Genomic DNA, 21,384 nt, shown 5'->3' on the forward strand with positions numbered 1-21,384 from the left:
TTTCGATCGACTATTAAATATTAGTAGCAAATGAATGAGAATATCATAACTGTTAACGTTACAATAAAGTTTTAATGTTTATTTTTGGATAAAAGCTTACCTGTAGTTTAGGTACATTTTTTATCTAAATTAACCTTACGTCCACCATCAAATAGCGTTTTATATTTTGGGGGTGAAATAAACAGAATGGTGGTGTTACAAAAAAGAAGTTTGTTCCATATAATTTTACAAAAATTCTATTCTGTAGGCTATTCTTTCAAAAAATGTAACGTTTTAACTAAAACATTATATATAATTAAAAAAAAACAATTTTTTTTGTGAGTATATTACAACTCTACTCACAAAAAACACCATTTGCTTCAAGATCAGATAAAATCAAAAATACAGTAGGTGAACTTGAGAACTAAATTAAACCAGAGGTGTTCATAAAATCGACACAGTTCACTCATTTTTTTTACTTTTGTTAAATTGTTCACTATATTTCTAGTAAATAGTGAACTAGTAATTTACTAATAAGTAGGTAGTAAATATTAATTTAATATTACGATTTTTTTCAACCATTGGAGGTGGTTAATAATAAGATAACGAAAACTTTTTCACTTCAAATTAGAATTTTGTCAAACGTTTAAACAGCTTCGGGTATAGTAACGGTTTTTAGTTTAATCATATTTGATCTTATGCAATTTTCATATGTACTTTCTCCTTCGTTTTCGTATTTATTCGATATTTCAACCTATACGTTTATCATTTTCTACACAGATTTTTATCGAGTAAAAGTCTTTGTAATAACTGTTGGAAAATAAAAATTTATTATTATTATTATTATTATTATTATTATTATTAACTTGGTTATATAATGTTACTTATATTTTTCAAGTCATTCGTACTACTTAAGAAAATTTTAAAAATATTAAATGCTTTGCTATTTGTTAACCAAGTGTTTTTATTTTTTAAATGAGTTTTTAGTTAATATATGTTTGTAGGTATCTACTAAGTAAGTAGACGTAAATTATGTTTTGTTTTTTTACATGTTTTTATGTTTTTTTTATGAATAAAGTGATGTATTCTGTTCTATTCTAGTAGTCGTGCCAACAGAAAGTTATTATGACTTCAAAACCATTAAAAATTTAGTTATAGGTAATGTAAAAACAGAATGATGCGGAATTAAATAAAAATAGAAGTGTCCATAATTATGTAACTAAAAATTTAAGGTTTTGGTAATCTTTTTTCGAAATTTAAATAGACCAAGGAAAACCTAAACCTTCTGTTGCTCAAAATATTTAACAATAATAAAGATATCTATTTTTGATCGATTTTTTACCATCAATTCTGTCATTTTTCAGATTTTTTTCTTTCATATACAGGTTGATTCAAAAGTCACGGACCTTTACTTGGGCAGTGACAAAAGGCATCAAACTGAGTTAACAGTTCTTTTGTCAAAAAAACATCTGAGTCTTTTTTCACAAGAAATAGTTCTTCAAAATTAGATTTTTAGCTTAACTTTCGGCACTTCAGATTATTTTTTTGTACTTAAAAGTATTTAGTTTATCTAAAAAAAATTACTTAGCAGAAACGACAAATATTACAACATTAAATAGATATCTGTTAAAAAATGCACCAATTAGTGACGTAATAAACTCGCAAATTCGACAATAAAATTAATTTGTCTTCATTGGAAACAAAAGAATAACAACTAAAACAGTTGCTAAGGAAAACAAAAAAATATAGTGTATATTAAAAATTAAAAATCAAGTTGCTTGGACTTCATTTTTGAGCTTTACTGAACAATTGAACGTTTCTTATCACTTATTAGTCTTATTACTCTTATTCAGTCATATCATCATAACGAGATTTGATTCGACACTTTTGAATCACCCTGTATATTGGCTTAAGTTTTGTTAACTCACCTTTATTTCCAAATTTGTTAAAGGGCGATTGTATTAGTCAGTTGCTGAAAAGGTGGCATGCTTTCAGAAAATTCGATAAGAAATGAGAATACAATGTTTTTGAAAAAAATCCTCAAGTTCGCCTTTACAAACAATGAATGTTTCGGTCTTTATGGCTTTAAAAAATCATTTGGTTTCGGGTTAATTGACGATTTCTTCAGGAGATTCCATTGCTTGGGGTTACAGGGAGTCGGTAAAAGTTTATTGGTTTTTGAGGAACTGGTTCATTAGTTGTGCATGTTTTATTTATGAAACGTTTTGATGATAATTCGCGATAAGCTAGTAATGGTGGCAGTTGTCAGTATATTCGTCTCCGTCGTCTGAAAACAATAAAAATGTACTGGTTCTAAAACTGGAATGGTCGCAAGAAGTGGTAATTCTTGTGCCCTGAATGTAATTTTATGCGACAAAAACGGCCATATTCAAGGAGGCTAGCGCGTCGTAAGTCAAAGCTCTCGTCGTTGTGCGATAATCAACGTGAAATAATCATAGAACACAGTCGGTCAAGCAGTCACTCGAACCATTTCTCCTCTTCTTTATAACGCAGCAACAGGTTGTTTCTTGGTACAGCGGCTCTTTTCGAACAAGGAGCTATCCTCACATCGAGTTGTAACCGCCGACTAGAAGACAAATTTATCGCTCACTCAATGCATAACTTATCTGGTGGTGGACGACGGACGGAGAGAGGAGTGAATGTCTCCCACACAACGGAAAAAAGCTGCAACAATGACGACTCATTAGTGGCGCCCCCGCCGACTCACTCCAGACTAGATACACATAAATTCAAGAAGCTCGACATTATTAATTTACCAACCTACCGTTAATTACAAATTGACAACGGAACTTTTACTTGAATAATAAACACTTTCCCGTATTTTTTATCAGCAACGGCTACAACATCAATTACTCGCCAAGATAAATTCGACAAAAGGCCAAGATAAGTGGTACGAACAGCAGGTGATGAAATAAAAAATAAAATGACTTTTTCATGTCAACAGACGGGTTAAATTCTTCACTGAATATTATTATGGCCTGATTCACCGCAAAAGCAGCCTCGCCAGACGACTCGCTACAGGAGAGAAAGCAAAAATTGCATTCTTACAACAATCACACTGTAAATAAATCACCCTTTTAAATTACCACCAGGTCACAAACAATGGGAAATTAACCGAAAATTAAAAGAACTTAAGTAAATTAATAAATCAATTTTACGATACCTGTTCTTTGTTGGAATTAGTTCAACACAAAATTACGCAAAAAAGTTTTTTTTTCAGAAAGCGAAATTAAGATTTAATTTAGAATTAAACTAACTCGAATTATGATTTTTGCATTGACAATCGCGAATTAAAATTTAATTGCAATTAAACTGCCCCTAAGAGTCAGTTAAAAATTAACTCCGTTTAAAAGTTAACCCGTGAATTTGAGCATCTGATTGGTGGAATTGGGTCACGTGGTCAGTTTAATTGAGGTTTGATTCCAACTAACTTAGTAAACCGGCCCTTGATCTATTTACAGTAATTAATAACCCACCTGCCATACCTAAAACAGGAAGAAAACTAGATTGATTAGCAGTTTTTTTACTTTAATATATTTTTTATATTTTAGAAGGTTTTATTAAATCTATGCCATGACCACAAGAATAGGTTATAAATTTACGTTTTACGCCTTATTTTGATCGATTTTACCTATTTTACAACAAAGATAGCTCTTATTAAACATTTTTTAATTGAATTCAGTGTGTACTAATTTTTTTATTTTATTCCGTTGAGTTATTTTTTTATAGTATATAGTAATAGTTTATATTTTTCTGTATATTTAGTTCTACAAACCCGATTTTTATCGAGAATTGTTCCGATTTGGAAACAAACTAATTCATTTTATACAAAAATACGATTTGATATGAATTACTTATTATTGTGCCTTATTTCGTTCAAATTGATGCCAGAGTTGACATATTCTTAAATATTTTTTAAAACATGCTAAAAATTGCAAAAATATGTGGTAAATGTAGTTTTTCAGTCTATTTTGTCCGATATAAGTTATTTTCCAATGAGAATAGCTCTTGCTATCCATTTATTTGAATTATTTTTTTTTAGTATAAAAATTGGCCTAATAGCATGCTTTTTGATAAACATGTTTGTTTTGAGAGGTTATTTATACCAAACTGGTTAATGTAGGTTTCTAAAAAAGAAAGAAAAACATTATTAAGAGCAATTGTGCACAAGAGAATTTCAATTTCAAGAGAATTTAACTAATTTGTGAATTAAGTTACTGTTTATATTAAGTTTATTTAAAAAAAAACAACTTATTCGTAACCAAGGATTATTTTAAGAAGTGAAAAACCATAATTTCAGTGAAAAATTGGTTTAGAGATTCTTGTTCTATTAAAAATAAATCATATATTTTTTTACATTTAGTTACAAGACAAAGAATACTATTTTTATTGTAGCAACGTTTTCTTTGTACACCATAAATTTTTTATTATGATTACTTCGACCGCAAGACGAACCGATCAGTATCGTAAATATTTTTGGGTCATTCTTGTCAAAACATCTTATCTCAAACACCATTATCTGTTGTAAAATTTTATGATGTACAAAGAAAACGTTGCTACAATAGGCTTTTTAAGCCAATTTTTCACCGTAGCCAAATTTTAATAAAATCGTGAAATGTTACCACAATAAATTTAAGACAGTAATGTTATTACAACTGTACACTGTGTGGAAAATGGAGACATTTGTTTTAACATCAAACTTGTTTAAAATACTTAATATAACGACTCCTTGTGATATTGACTAACACTTGGTGAACACAGAATAACAATGAACTTTAGATTTTGAAGGAGAATTTAAAATTGTTATAAATGTGTTCTTAAAATCAACGATATTAGTCTTTGGAAAAAAATTAATAGATAACTTTAGTCTTACCATAGATAGAAGCAAGGGTACACTATTTTCAAAAAAAAACTTAATTGAAAAATTGTTTATGCAGATTAAGCAAGCCACAGCGACATGTGCCAGGCATTGAATAAATATGTCTTGACAATTAATGCCGTTTCTATTATTGGTAAAGTAAGTATTGATCCTTGCAAACAGGTCAACAAGTCGCACAGTTAACTACAGTCGGGTGTTATTTAATTACAAATTTATGACTCGTTGGAATTAATTTTCTGTAAAATTTGTGAACTAAGGTTGTATTCGTGCACAGTGACCATTAATAACAATCCAACAATTTTAGTTATTTTGTATCAAAAGTGTGTAAACAGCTATTAAACACGATTTAATATAATCCTCGATCAAGCGAAATTAAAAATATGTGTTGTTTATTCAGTGGTTAACACTCAGGTACCAAAGAAACACAATATAACGAAAACATTGATGTGATTTTTCGAACGCTGTTAAAAATTGGAATCATTAAAGCCGCGGCTAATGATGATGGTATTGATGATTATGATGGCCAGTGTTGGTAGTCTATAACGTTTTACAACAGATAACTCAAGTCAGTAAATATTTATAGCCCTCTTAAAATGTAGTTAGTGACTTTCATTTCACCGAGCGCTGCACCCAAGTTCAAACCGACCCTTCAGTCCATTACACCGGACAGTAGTCCCTTCGACCCTACCTGCTCGTTAACTATCAGTAATTTATGGGGGCCCAGCTTTGTAGACAAAATATCTACTAAATAATTTATTGTCACCGCGATAATTGCGTCCCTTTTTGGGAAACGCCGCCTGCGCTACTGGGATTTCTTTCCCACTTGTTTTTTGCCAAAGGCAACGAACTTTTACAATAACCACCTGTGGAAATCACTTTTCCACTCGAAGGTTGTTCGTTTGTACGGCTAATGGACCCCATTTTTTAATGTTCTGTCAATCAATGAAATACAAAGTGATTAAAGTGAAAGTCGAGGTTTATAAAAGAAACCTTAATTTATTTGTTGGGGCTTTTTGTGGGTCGTAAGTACCACAGAGCCGCAGGCTTTGCGAAAATTTTATCGTGCGATGCTTGGTGGACTAGTATTTACATGAGTCATGTGAACAGTTACCTGGATAATTAAAAGTATCAAGCTTGAACAAGCACGGAAAAATTCTGTTCAAATTATACACTAGGTACCTAAAAATCAATAATGCCACACGGTGTACACTTCCAGCAGCTCAGATTGTGTCAATATTGAGAATTCTTTGGCTCTGTTTGAAGAATTTCTATTTCGTAATAATTAGAAATGGTATCTTTTGGACAAAAAAAAGATTGTGGTGACTTGATGTCTGGATTCAATTTGAAGTAATAAGGTAAGAAGAGGACACATTGAAGAAATTGCTTTAACTACTGATGAAAGTGGAGAAAGTTCAGAAAATGAAGATAAGGAAATCAGAGAAAGAGAAATTTCGATTAAAAAACACTAAAGTGACAACAAATATTCACAGAAACAATAACTAAAAAGAAATGAAAAAAAATTAAATAAATAAAATGAATTATAAAAGTAAAGTTGTTTCAGCCTCATTTTTAAATGAGCATTTAGAAAATCTTTACTGTTTTCCTAAAAATTGTCCATTACTTAAGTAGAAATTTAATTTAAAACTATATTAGAAGCTGAAAGATATTGTATAAAAAAACGGAGAATAAATGAATGCTTAGAAGAACAGAAAGAAAAAATAATTAAAAATTAAAATGATTTTTAAACTGGGGAAAGGAAGAAATAACACAGAAATTTGTGTTTTGCCGAATCTGTACATTGAAGAAAAAAAATATTGAAACTATGCCATTCAACAACTTGAAGGAAGTTTGAAGAGATTTTAAAAATATGAAGAAATTAAGTCAGAAAATGAACGTGAAAAAAACAGAAATGTGTAAAAGCTATAATTAAATTAGGTTTAGAAACACGTCAAGGAAATTCGGAGATTTCCAGACTAAAAGTGGAAGAAATTCGAATGTGAAATAGTCGTTGCACAAAGAGACAAAAAGACTGATTCGTAAAAAATTGAGGAAAGAAAAAAATATCCAGATTCTATTTCGTAATAAAATAGAATATTAGAAATGATATCTATTGGACAAAAAAAAGATTGTGATGACTTGATGTCTGGATTCAATTTGAAGTAATAAGGTAAGAAGAGGACATATTGAAGAAATTGCTCTAACTACTGATAAAAGTGGAGAAAGTTCAGAAAATGAAGATAAGAAAATCAGAGAAAGAGAAATTTCGATTAAAAAACCAAAGAACACTAAAGTGACAACAAATATTCACAGAAACAATAACTGAAAATAAATGAAAAAAAAAATTAAATAAATAAAATGAATTATAAAAGTAAAGTTGTTTCAGCCTAATTTTTGAATGAGTATTTAGAAAATCTTTACTGTTTTCCTAAAAACTGTCCATTACTTAAGTAGAAATTTAATTTAAAATTGTATCAGAAGCTGAAAGATATTGGATGAAAAAAATCGGAGAATAAATGAATACTTTGAAGAACAGAAAGAAGCAGAAATAATTAAAAATTTAAATGATTTTTAATGTGGAAAAAGAAAGAAATAACTCAGAAATTTGTATTTTGCCAAATCTGTACTTTGAAGAAAAAAAAAAAATAGAAACTAATATTATACTTTTCAAGAACTTGAAGGAAGTTTGAAGAAGCTTTAAAAATATGAAGAAACTAAGAAGGAAAATGAAGATGAAAAAACAGAAATATTTGAAAGCTATTATTAAATTAAATTTAGAAACAAGTCGAGGAATCTCGGAGATTTCCAGACTAAAAGTGGAAGAAATTAGAATGTGAAATAGTCGTTGGAGAACGAGACAAAAAGACTGATTCGTAAAAAAACTGAGGAAAGAAAAACATGAGAAATTAAAATATAATTTAAAAATTGAAGTTGTTTTTCATCGTCAGTTTAATTGGTAAATTGTTTATTATCAACGTTTCGCCACCTTTTTGAGGCTTTTCAGGACAATAAATAGAGAACCAGAGTTTAGAAAATAAGGGCAGACTGGAGTCGGTTTAAAAAGGACTGACGGCAGAGATAAAGAATAGTTAAAGAAGATGAGAACAGAAGCCTATAGAAAAGAAAAAGAATATATGTTAATTCATAAGTGAATAACACAATCCCTGAAGAAGTTAAAAAAAGTGTTTAGGACTACCAATATCTTTTTTTTAAATACATATTGTCTATTTTTTGGTAGAATTTCCATACAAAATTTAAAATTCTGACGAAAGATAGAAACAAGATGATAAAATTAAATGATGATAAATGGAAAAAGAGCGAAAAATGAATGAATGAATGTGTATTTACAAGGATAGGAAAGAGGAATTAAAAATTGAAGAATAATACATAACTTGGGACTTAGAAAAAGGAAAAAATACCCAGATTTTTTATTTAATTTAAGAATTAACGAGGTTGCCTTTAAATAGGTACCCTAGTAATAAGTTAAAAAGGTTAAGTTTCCTCAACAACAAGACCACAGCTGTTAAATAAAAAGAAAGAAAAACTGTTAGTCTTGTTTTACATTTTTTGTATTTTATTGTGCTCATTTCTAATTCGTGAAGGCATTTTAATAATTATTTAATAGTGTTAAGGTGTATTTTTCTACAATCTAAGCAAGACAGTAGAACGCATTTTGAAAAAAACGCACGTAATTGTCCAGGCCATTAAATCGTTAATTCGAAAACCTATGTGGGTGCTTTACAAAGCAAGCCAAATTTTTCCGTGACTCAGTCGTCAAATATGCTGAAATTTTAGTGAAAATGCAAATAATGAAGCCGTTTGATGGAAAATCGTGGAGCGTATTATGAGTTTGGTTATCGTCGGAATCGGGCATTCTTCCTTTGTATCCGATTTTTAGGTAACAAGCTAGAAATTCCAGAGCTACACCTACGATCCATCAAGTCGGAGCCGTTCTAATTGGCCGCTCCTATCTATCGTCTGAAGGAGGCAGCAAGCAGCACACGAACACCTGGCTGCCAATGCACCTGATGCGGTCGTCCGTCGCTGCTATCAACTCACAATGTTTACTTGTGCTTACGCCAAAATTATGACGAATATTAATGCGGCCTCGTACGCAGGCAGGCATGCGGCGTAATTACTACCGGAGGGACCTTATCTCGAATTATTATGCAGCAAGCAGCAGTGAAAAATAGCGCAACGCCTGCTGCACTCATCCAGATCTGACAAAGATGAAGACGTCGCTGACATCTTTATGATTGTGCTTTTATTGCACCTTTTCGCGGAATTCCGACCATTCGAAGCGACCTTTGCGCTACGGAGAAGAGGAAATTTACACCGGGAGTTGACTTATGATGGGAGAACCACTCTCAACGAACGCAACTACTTTCCAGGAATATGAGAAGAGTGCTTAACTGACAAGTCCAAATTCGAACTTGAGGTTAAAGGGGAACATGCTTTAGTGGGTTTTTAAGCCGAGAGATGGCGCACATTCATATTTTTTTGAAAACGAAAAAAGCTTTGTCATTGTACCATTTTTTATTTCTTGACTACAAAACAGTCGTTACAATAAGTGAATTAAAAAAAAACAACTGTAACAACAAATCTCTATTTTTTGCTGATCGCTAATTATTGAAAAAATAAATAAAAATTAAATTAAATGTATAATTTAAATATTTTTTTTTATTTTTTTCAATGTGTTCTGCTGACGCAAATTTTAAATGTCTAATGCCCGGTTGCCGAAACATATTTTTTAATCGGTTCCATAAGTTTATCCTAACAATAATTTCAAAGTGGATTCCTCAAACGTATATGTATATCAATAAATGATTCTTTAGATAGTTAGTTTAGCAGAAATTTGGTAGATGACCTCAGTATTTGGAACAAACTTTTCAAGAAAGCAGATAAGACACGTGTTTGTGAATCAAAAATATAATAATGTCATCAGCTCTTGGGTACATTGAGGTACAATCACGATCATAAAGAATGTCACCTCCGTAAACCCGGCTAGCAAGGGGCTGAACTTAAACCGCAGCCATAAATTTTTTGGGTAATAAACGTCAATAAACATTCCTTCAGAGGTTTCATCTGCTATTTGTTTTAACAAATCATTATCTTCTTAGTTTAAAATTACCGCAGAATATTTTTTATAATTAAAGGATTAAATAAATAAAATTATATTTTTATTAGAAAGATAAGATAAATTATTTTTTACCCATTTTACACAATAAAGTCATTTTTGATTAATTAAGGCGGTCTACTAAACCCTTAATTGCAATCATTGACTTTTGTCAATGCAAAGTAAATGGTAACTTACTTTGAATTAATTTAACGCTGAATTAAATTTTAACACGTTTTCTGTACACCTGTAATATTATAATAATATATTAATATTAATGAAAAAAATTATTGCTGTAGTTTGCGCTCAAACTCTTTGTTACCTGGGCTAGTTTATAAGGGTGACATACTTTATGATGGCGACTGTACCACAATTTTTTTGAAATTAATTTTGAAATAAATTGTTGTTGCTTGATTTTTAGCAAACAGATAAGTATCCTATTTTTTTCATATTGTTGAATCTAAAACCTGGACAAAAATCTAAAAATAAGGCTCTTCCCAACAATGTGAAGTGGAAAATCTGAAAAAAAAAGAAGAAAAACTGTTTCCACACACACATCAAAAGGGAAAACCTTTTCAAAATAGTCACAAGTAGTAATTATTTAATTACACTTATATTTCAGAAAGCAGTTAGTGTAATACGTAATTTTTCATAAATTTGAAACTGAATCTTCATTGATCTCTGTTCGTGATTTAAGATTCCATAATAGCAGGAACTTTTTTGCCGTCATTATTCATATTCATTGTTATTTTATACATTGATAATAATTTTATTTATGAAATAAATCAAATAAATTACATTTTCTGAATTCTTTATGATTTTCTTACACTTATAACAAACACAGTATTCTTATTTATAATTCGATATCCTTTTTGAAATTCTAGTTCGCCATATTTCCTTAGGCTTAGCTTCGAATCTAATAATTTTTATCTTTCTATTTGCCATTTCAATAACTTTTTTTGCCAAAACAAGAACCACTTATTCAGTTTAAAATTTCTGAAAAATGGTATAATTTTTAAAATAAAGCAAATTTAAATTCTGTTTTTCGTTTTAAAATGGAATTACATGTAGTGCTAAAAACACAAAACTATTTCTCGTTATACTACTTGTTTTTGGCACACACTTAGTTTAACTTTAGCTTTAAAAAGCTCTCATCGCTCAATTAGGCGAAAAACTTAAAAGGTGCGCTGTTTGAGTTCGATTCCGTCCGTAATTGAGGCGTAGGTAAACGATCGGAAACACTTAAAGGTTACGAATTAATTAAATGTAAATTAGAGCATATGGCGATTTCCGATTGCTCATTATTCCACTATCCGGTGTGAAATACCAGTTAACGCCGCGTTTATAATTGATGTCGTTGTCGAGGTGGTTGGTGCACGAACGAACGGTCAATCTCTGCGAGAAAATCTCTCTATTTGCATCACTTTTCGGATTAAAATCGTGCGTTTCTCGGTGCGCGAAAAAACCTATGATTTACATTGAAGTCGGTGTAAATGTTGTCTGGAATTGGTTCAAACGTCGTTTCATAAATTTCTCTGCAAAGTTGTAAAAAATCGTGCGACTTAAAACGACTCTTTCAAGACATCAATAAACGAGTAGCATTTATCTTTACATAATAGCAACCTCCAACAGTTTGAATAACAGCAGGATAACGTACAGAGAACGAGCTTTTTGCAAGCGACTAAAGAATTTTGATGAGGTAATACCGATTCTTACTTCTTGTAGAATATTTAATAGTTAACTTATACATACGTAAGGTAGAATACATTCTCGTTACATACATAACGCAGAATGCATTCTTAGTCTTCTGTGGCAAAGTGCTTACTTAAGTAGCTTAACTTCCATGACTCTTATCTTATATCATTTACTTTACATGACGAAAGTTATTTATGACGATGATTAAAGAGCCACTCATAAAATTGCTTCTTTACAAGCAGAAATCAAACACACTTTACCCACTTTTCAACGCTATGTAGACTATTCGATTCGAACTACAAAGAAACGCTAATGCAAGGTGCTATTTAACTTCAATTACGCCACTAAACCGTTCCATAAAATCAATCAAAAAATTCGATGATAAAAGTTAGAATGCGGGACCGATAAAACCGTTTTATTACCCGTTCATGACACGATACCAGCATCTTGGCGAAAAAATTAGAACACCCATCGATCTCTGCTCCAGCACGCATTTTCTTGGTAAAATGAGGTTCATTTTTAAACGACTTGATAAATCAGTGGCAGACAGATGTTATGAACTCGTTAGAATTAAATTTTTTATACGTATGATATTATATAATTTTAAATTTTGGATGAATTTACTTTTAAAAAAGTATAATTTATAAGTAAATAAAGGCACCAGCGATAAAGATAGTTGATGAACTTAAGCTTTTTTTGAATTTCTTAACAATGTTTGAATACTTTGTCCTATAATTGATGATAAGTTTGTTTCTTAAATTGTTTGTTTTTAGTTTTAGTAAGTGACAAATTCGTTTCTTTCACCTTTTCATTATTCTTCTTCACGATATTTTCTTTTTTTTTCGTATTACCAATTTCTTCTTTCTTTTCCTCCAAAAATTTATTATTTTGTTTTTTTTTTCAAAATTTTATAATTTTTTCGTTTTTTTAATGATGTTTTATACACTTTATTAATAAGATTTATCAGTTTTACAATTTTTTTTTAATTTTCTTTGAAATTTGGTTCCAAATGAACATTCTGTTCTTCATACTCTAAATTTTTTCTTTCTTATAGTTTTTAGTTTCTAATGTCATTTTGTACATTTTAATTCGTTTTATCAGTTTAGTCATCACCCTATATTTTTTAGAATGCTGTACAAAAAAATAAGCTGAGAAAATTAAATTTTTTTAAGAAGAAATCCGAAAAATCTGACTATATCTTCAATCGTTGAACCGTTTAGATTTAAATTGCTTTAAACTGTTCCTCCGACACAGTAGCAGTTTAGCAAACACTTATTCATTGCCATTTTTCATTTAACTTGTAATTTACAATCTCTTCTCTTCTTCGAGTCTTGTTTATAATTTCTGATATTACAATATTAATTTTAAGCGTATTCTCCTTCACTTAGAAAATGACTTTATTAATAATTATATCCAAGACATCGATCGAGAATGTCTTAGCTGAGGCAGTCATAATTCAGTGATGATTATCTCGATCACTGATTGTGAGAACCCGTTTGCGCGGTATTCTTTGGCGGAAATGATCGGAAATGCCTTGATTATGTAGAAAATCGTCACCGAATGGTGAAAATAAGTGCAGGAATTCCGATCCCGTTACCTCCAGCATTTTCCAAATTAAAACCGATTAACAAGAGTAACGGAAAGCGGGAGAAACCGAACGAATTAATCCTACGATCGTGTAAAAATGCTAAAATTACCCATTATTTTAAGCTGCCGTTGTTCGGTGTTAACAATAATTTCACACTTGATCGCTTCCAGTTATATACGAACCAACTTTCAAATTGGAGATCCTGCCAAGACCGGAGGCATCACGTCTGCGGTCTATCATACATTTCAAAAGATCGACATTTTCGGACGCCAACCTGTTAAATTGCCTTTTATTGGGTCAAAATTTGTAAAGATGCACGAACGTCGCTCCGAGCAGTGAAACTCGAATTGACCTTTTGCGATTTTCGCCCCCCTGTCTGCCGGGTTTAAATCCGCATGGGCCATCATCATTAGATTTGGAGTACAGTTAGAATCACTTCAAATTATTACCTTTATGATTTTCGAAATCGGGCGCTGGCTGGCGTATTTATGTAATTATCGAAACCGCTGTCCGGGCGGTTTATGAATTATTTAAGAAGCAATTTGCGGACGCCGAAGACGAGGATAACTCAACTTGAATTATTGGAATAATAAGGATCGGGGATTCAACACCGAGAGCTGCTCGGCCACTTGCCATATGGGGAGACATGACCGGAATTAACAATTTTGCCAACAATAACGCACTCTAATCGAGAAATATGAACAATTACGGACGCCACACAACCAACACATGCCACCATGGAAAAACTAATGGGAACTTGAACCGTACCAAATTATTTCATTCATTAGTAAATAACCTAGCTCTTCAAAATCTTTAACACTTTTTTCATATTTCCTCAGAAACACTCAAAAAGTGCTGGCTAATGCCTTTTTGCACACTTTTTTCTATCACCGCATATGTCAAAAACTATTGAATATGGAAAAAAACTGAAAATACCCATTCGTAAGAAAACTTCACTAAGTTTGATTAAAAAAACAGATTTTTGACATGAAATTTGTTCACAAGAACTATTAGACGTAATCCCATAATTTTCGAGAAAATTACTAACAAAGGCAAAAATAGGTATAATGTAGGCACAGAGGTTTTTATTTTACTAAAGATTCCATAAAACGCATACCATTTAATCAATCTAATGTTCACTTTTAAAAAATTCTAATCAATGCTTTATTAGAATTCTTATGGTGAAGAGTTTATTTCGCTGAATCATTACATAACACCATTAATTGTATTATCCTATGTTTAGTTTTAAAAGTCCATGTCAATGCATTGCAAACAGTTATACAGGGTGCTCAAAAACTATCGCACCAACTCAGTGGTACGTTGTTAAGAAGCATGTTTAGATTACGGGAAAAAATTTGAAAAAAATCCCTAAAGACATATTTTAAAAAATCTGGGGCTTCAAACTTTTTTGTTAACTTCTTCAGCTTTTATTATTTTTCAATGATCTTATATTTCACACTAAGTAATCGTTCCCTAAGGAAACAATGAAAAAATATTTTTAAATTTACTATCAGACTTGGGCATTTTTTAATTAAAAAAAATAAAATTTATGAGAATCACAATTTGTAAATTTATCAACACTGGAAACTATTTCTAGAAAACTGTTTCAAAAATCTTTTTTTTATTGTTGATTAAATTCTACTGTGATCACGACTGTTAGAAAAAATTCAGTCAACTTGGTTGCTTCTGGACTGTAAATGATTTTTCACTACGTGTTAGGAAAAAAATAGTATTTTGTTGTTGCTCAGTTCTCAGGCACCATTCATGCGACTGTGCTCAGTTTTTTGGTAAAGTTGTTCAATTATATTGTTAGGTTCTAAAACGGTTCTTGTGGTGCACGCAAGCCGGCATTTAGCACCCGCAATTACCGAATTTTTGGTACCGTTGATTAAAGCTCGTCCGCTCGAAAATTTAATGAAGAATAATTGCAAACGCTCCTTTAATGCAATTAAGTCTCTAGGTGATTAAAAGCGTTCATTAAACTGTAGAGCGACAAATCGTTGAGTGCATATACCAAAGTGAGTAGTACCAAAAAACGAAAAAAATGAGATGTGGTAGGCGCAGTTGTTTTTCTGAAATTGTAGTCGAACACGACACAAACTGGTAGCTTCTGTTGCAGGTGCTTGGACTACCAATAGCGATGTTTACTATAATTACACTTTAATAGGAGGCGGTGTACTGTAATGTATACTTGCACGATGCGTTCATCTTTTAAATTCGAAACAACAAATAAACGAATTTCGAGCAAGCTACACGCGAGCTCTTTTTTCCTCCCTCCGTGCAATTTGGACGAAATCTCGGTCACTGAAAGCCCGACGCAAGGTTATTACATTTTTTCATTTCAAACGCGGTTTGAGTAGCTACAAATCGATTAATCATCGACAAAGTGCACGCTTTGTTCCTTTTGTCGAAATCATCTTTGGAATGAGTGAGGCGTGCGAGTGCAGCCTACGCATTTTCTCCGTTCTAAGAACTAATTCGAGCGAATTTTATTCAAGACTTGCCGGTTAGGCGTTATTACAATTTCCATTTCATTCTATAATTAAATGAGATTATTTTTATCGAAATTGACTATTTATATGCAACGCATAAGTTCGGAGGCGTTGCATTTTAAACTGTGTTGTCGCAAAAACACGCACAAATGGAAACAGTAAAAAGAAAAAGAGAATTTTCATAAACTGGCAGATGCGTTTATCCAAACGTACGAGCATAACAGTTTGTCACCAAATAAAACACTCATCGTAATTTATCTACTTGAAAAACAACTCCATCTTCAAAATTGTGGAGTTGTTACGAAAAAAATTGTTTCGTATACCTTATTGCTACACAGGGCCTTTTTGAGCCTTTTTTCACGAGATATACTCTTCAAAGTTAACTTTTTAAGTTTATTTTTTGATGCTTCAGATCATATTTTTTGAATCTGGCAACTTTTTTTTGAAAAAAAATAATAATTAATGTCTAATGATGATCAAAACAATTAAAGAACTTATAAATTCGACAATAAATTTGATTCGACATCCTAGGAAACTAAAGAGCAACAATCGATACCGTTGCTCACCAACACAAATTAAAAAAAACAAAAAAATAAAAACTTGAAAAAATATGACTATTTTTGTGCTTAACTGAACGTCTTTTATCACCATACGAGAGCTTGTGTAAGTAACTGCCTGTATATGCAGGTGAAATTTTATTTTTTTTTGTACTTTCTTATGTTCGAACTTAAATTAATTAATAGAATTAAGTCGCTGATTTTTTTTAAGTTATTTCTGATAACATTCTGGAACAAACTATGTTTGAATATTGTTTTGGCTAATATTTACATAAAGAAATTCACTTCTTTCAGAAAAATCTTCCTAAAAATTTATTTGTTTTGCAACACCTTTAATTTAATTCTAATTCTCTATTAATTTCACCTTTCATAAGTAAATGGCAAGTTAATACAAATTAGTTTAATTAGTAATTAACTGGTTCTTGGTGTTCAATTGAATTTAGTTGCTGTTTACTTCACAAAACTCAAAGTAATCGTGAATTTTAATTTTTTTACGGTGCGATTAATAGTAACCTATACTTACAGAGAGTCTAAAGTCCAGCATTTAATTCCGCGAGTGGAGTTTGTTGCCTCAAGGGATTTAAGCACTTTGGTCCCGAGGTATATACGCCATTTTTTGCACAGGGGCTTTAAATGGGTCATTTATTCCCTAGGGATTAAATATGAACTGAACCCCCTAGAGAGTTCTTGGGAATAAATGACCCATTTTAGTCCCTCTAAACAGGGACTCTAAAGTATCAAATTTAGTCCCAGAGGTGCAAAAAATATATTTTTACCTTACACTTAATGTTTTTGTTTATGTATGTATTTTTTTCAGAATTTTCAGAATTAAGTAGGTACAACATTTTTTTATTTTTTGTGTTAACTGAGACCAAGCGATGTTTAAATGTTGCTTTGTGTAAAAAAATATTGCTAGTCCCAAAAAATAAAATCATCGTTGTTTTGGCATAACACTAAAAATTATAAAATTTCGATTAAGGAATTAAGGAATATGTATTTTTAAGTATTTAACAGCAAAAGCTGAATTCGGTGCGATTATTAGTTTTTGAGACATAATGAAAAATGCTTTTACAGACTCACTCCGTATGTGAGCTACATAAGACAATTTTAATTTTAATTTTTTAAGGAAACTAAATTAATTAATTTTTTCTACTCCCATATCTATATCTTTAAATTGTTCGTTAAATGTTTGCGATCTGTACTTAAAGATTTTTAATTAAGATACATGTTTGTGACCGGACGTATCGTAGAAAAAATAACGTATGTAACTCACACAAGTTTAAGTTTGTATGTAGTTCTTTTTTTAAACATCCTGCATAGTACCTACTTGAAAATAATTTTAGGTGATGCAGGGGTTCGTATCTATAAATTTTGTACAAATGTATTTAAATTTTCAACATTTACAAGCATATTTTCAGTGCTTCAAAAACATCATTTTAATTACCGTTGCAGTACAATTAAAAATCGCCAACAAAATGCGATTTCGCTAATTCCATCCAATTTAAAGCTCTCTGCTTATAAATTATGCTTTTTAAACCACTCAAATCGAACCTAAACCCGTTAATTGTGTTATTTTAAAAGGCTGCAGGTAATTACAAATCCCATTTTCATTCGAAGCAGACATTTCTATTACGCCGTTATAAATAAACATGTTATAAATCTCTCACCGTGTTGGAATTGTTATGGAAGCGGTTAGATTTTTTCAACTGATGTACTCTCGTAAAATTAAGATCGTTATCTTCAAAGTTAATTTTCGTAGAATATATCGTGTTACACCAAATCGTGTAAAACGTACGTTTACACCCACATCAAATATTTCGTTTCTTATTTGGTTTCAGAAGCAATCATTGACTTAATAACGCGAAGATGATTCACCAAATTGGGCGGGCGGCTGCTTGCTTGACTTAGAACGAATTGCTAAATTATAATTACGGAAATAATTGGCGGTTGGGGCACCGAGAGATGGAACCCGACTCTGGCAATATTTGGCCGTCTAACGGAGAATCACAGCTTCCTTATTTCATCTTCTTCTGAAGGCATTGTGTGCAAAGAGTGTGAAGAAGGCGCGCCACGTTGTTATTAATTTGTGTGTAAAGTACAAATTGCAGCGCGTATGATATAGATAAGTGTTATCCTGAAGCTCTCGAATTAATTGAAATCGTGTAGAGGTTGCAGCGGCGGTGACTTATTTCCGCTGCCTTCACCAACGGTGTTAATTAGCCGAGTCAGAATCGCAGTAGGTGTAGGAATTCAAGCATTATCATGGTATATTGTACGGCACATGGCAAATAGCTGTAATTATCATGCGATATAACTTTACGCACAAATCATGAATGTGTTTAACATAAATCATTTTATCGTCTGTCTTTGCGCGTAATGACGATTGCCAGCCTTGATAATGTGCTGAGGAGTGTGTGGGCGGGATTGCGTGACAAAAGTCATTTCTAAAACAGTACAGAAGTAACGTTAATAATATTGCTAGTTCGCTTTATTGTTAACTTAACAAGAGACAGGTGTCAACTACCGTGCCAGAATATTATGATTTATTGACTCATTTACTATGCAGGAATTACATACACACTCAACTCTGACCGAATATCACCATTTTTCGAAAATAACTGTAATTAACTGCCATTGAGCACCGATAGCTTTAATCTCTCTAGATTACGACACCAACTTTCATTAATAACAAAAACGGAAATTACGATAATTATTTATAATAATGGTGAGGAATTTTAATTATGATTTTTCGCGAAAACTAAGAGCACTTCATTTACTCACCCTTTGTTCGAACGCAATTAACAGGCGGCTTTTTTGTTAATAAAAACAATTACGATTTTATTAGGAATTACCAAGTGTGCAATTATTATGCTCATAATTCATACAAGCGATGTTATCTAACGTCGATTGTAATCGCTAGATTAACGAGAAAACTTTTTTATTGCTACGACGATTTTTGCAAACGTTGCACCCATTTTTAATATTCCAAACTTTCTACTCGACCTATTCTAACTAATGGCAAAGTTATTTTTATAATAGCAGCAATTTATCTTTAACAAGGTTTCTATTATAAATATTTGCGATTTTTACTTCTTAATAACAACGATAGTTATCTGAAAGTTTAAACCATACAGGGTGAGTCTACTAAAAGTGTATTTTTGTTGTATTGTTTCAAAAACTACAATCATACACAAAATCATCGTTTGTAATGAGAATTTTACAAAATTTTTCTACAAAACATATCTTCTAAGTAAAACGAATTAATCAATTAATTTTCGTATCACTATGAAACAAACGCTATGCTTGAATGTTGATTTATGCAAAAAATTCGGAAAAAAATGGCAAGCTTACAAAAATAATTCAGAATAAAAACAAAGTTAAACAAATAATTTTTTGTTAAGTACTTATTTACTACATTATACCGGGTGCTCAAAAATCGGCGCACCAACTCAATGGTGTGCGGTAGAGAATTGCTTACATTCAGGCTGCTCAAAAACTGGCGCACCAACTCAGTGGTACGTTATTGAGAAGCAAAAGCAGATTACGGGAAAAATGTTGAAAAAATTCCTAAAGTCATATTTAAAAAAATCTGGAGCTGCAAACTTATTGTGTTAACTTCTGTAGTTTTCTTTATTTTTTTATGTTTTTATGTTTCATACCAGGTAATCGTTCCGTAACAAAACGATGAATAATTATTTTTAAATTTTCTATCAGACTTTAGCAGTTTTTTTAATTTAAAAAAATTAAAATTTATCCAAAAAATCACAATGTGTAGATGTGACAGCACTGGGAATTATTTCCTAGGAAACCGTTTCAAAAATAATTTATTTTTATTGTTTCTCATATTCTATTGCGATCATGACTGTTAGACAACGTTGCCACATATCATTTATCTAAAATACGTTATTTATCAATAACTTTAATACAAAGAATTTTTTTACTATTTTCACCTTTATATGTAACCAGTTCTCTACCACACAACATTGAGTTGGTGCGCCACTTTTTGAGCACGCTGTATAAAGGTAAAAATAGTAAAAAAATTCTTTGTATTAAAATTATTGATAAATAACGAATTTTCAATAAATGAAATGTGGCAACGTTGTCTAACAGTCGTGATCTCAATAGAATTTGATCAACAATAGAAGTAAATTATTTTTGAATTGGTTTCCTAGTAAATAATTTCCAGTGTTGGCACATTTACAAATTGTGATTTTGTTGATGAATTTTATTTTTTTTAATTTAAAAAACTGCTAAAGTCTGATAGTAAATTTAAAAATAATTATTCATCGTTTTGTTAGGGATCGATTACTTGGTGTGAAACATAAAAACATTAAGGGATAATAAAAACGGGAAAAGTTAACAAAATAAGTTTATAGCTACAGATTTTTTAAAATACGACTTTAGGAATTTTTTCAAGATTTTTCCCGTAATCTATACTTGTTTCTCAACAACGTACCACTGAGTTGGTGCGCCAATTTTTGAGCATCCTGTATTATTGGGTGTAAAAGTGATACTTTATGTGACGAGGCTGAACCTAGGTTGAGTTAGGTATACCTAGTGGGGGGTAAGGCAAATAATTCAGCTAAGCAACTTTTCCTCCGAACAACATTTATACTATACGGGGTGATTCAAAAGTACCGGACAATCTCTCGGCTGCTGAATAACTGAATTAAAAGTTCCTGTGACAAAAAATTGTTTGAGCCTTTTTTCACAAGATACAGCTCTTCAAAGTTACATTTTTAAGTTAAGTTTTTAGTGCTTCAGTTCAATTTTTTTTGGCTTTAGTTAGCGGAAACGACAGTTCTTGTTACATTAAACAAATACCTGTTGAAAAAATCAACAATTAATGTCAATTCGACTTTTTTATTTACTTTTATTTCTTTCTTTATTTTATTTATTTATTTATTCAACTTTATTACATTAAAAGATTCGATCATTTTTGTGACCCTTTGAAGAAAAAAAATTGTTGGACCATTGGTTCAGCGGAAAGCTGTTCGTTTTCGTGCTCGTTCTGCGGCATTTTGGTAAGAATGTGTCGGCGTTTGCGGCTTTTATTTACA

At 31.3% G+C, this 21,384-nt stretch overlaps 1 protein-coding gene across 2 annotated transcripts in view; it reads left to right on the forward strand.

Annotated features, from left to right (window-relative positions):
* Positions 1 to 21,384, forward strand: part of LOC103312803 (early growth response protein 1) — a 182,555-nt gene that overhangs the window by 150,811 nt on the left and 10,360 nt on the right. The gene's annotated exons all lie outside the window — the stretch shown is intronic.

The sequence above is a fragment of the Tribolium castaneum genome, chromosome 1, assembly GCF_031307605.1.
Source record: "Tribolium castaneum strain GA2 chromosome 1, icTriCast1.1, whole genome shotgun sequence".
Taxonomy (NCBI): domain Eukaryota; kingdom Metazoa; phylum Arthropoda; class Insecta; order Coleoptera; family Tenebrionidae; genus Tribolium; species Tribolium castaneum.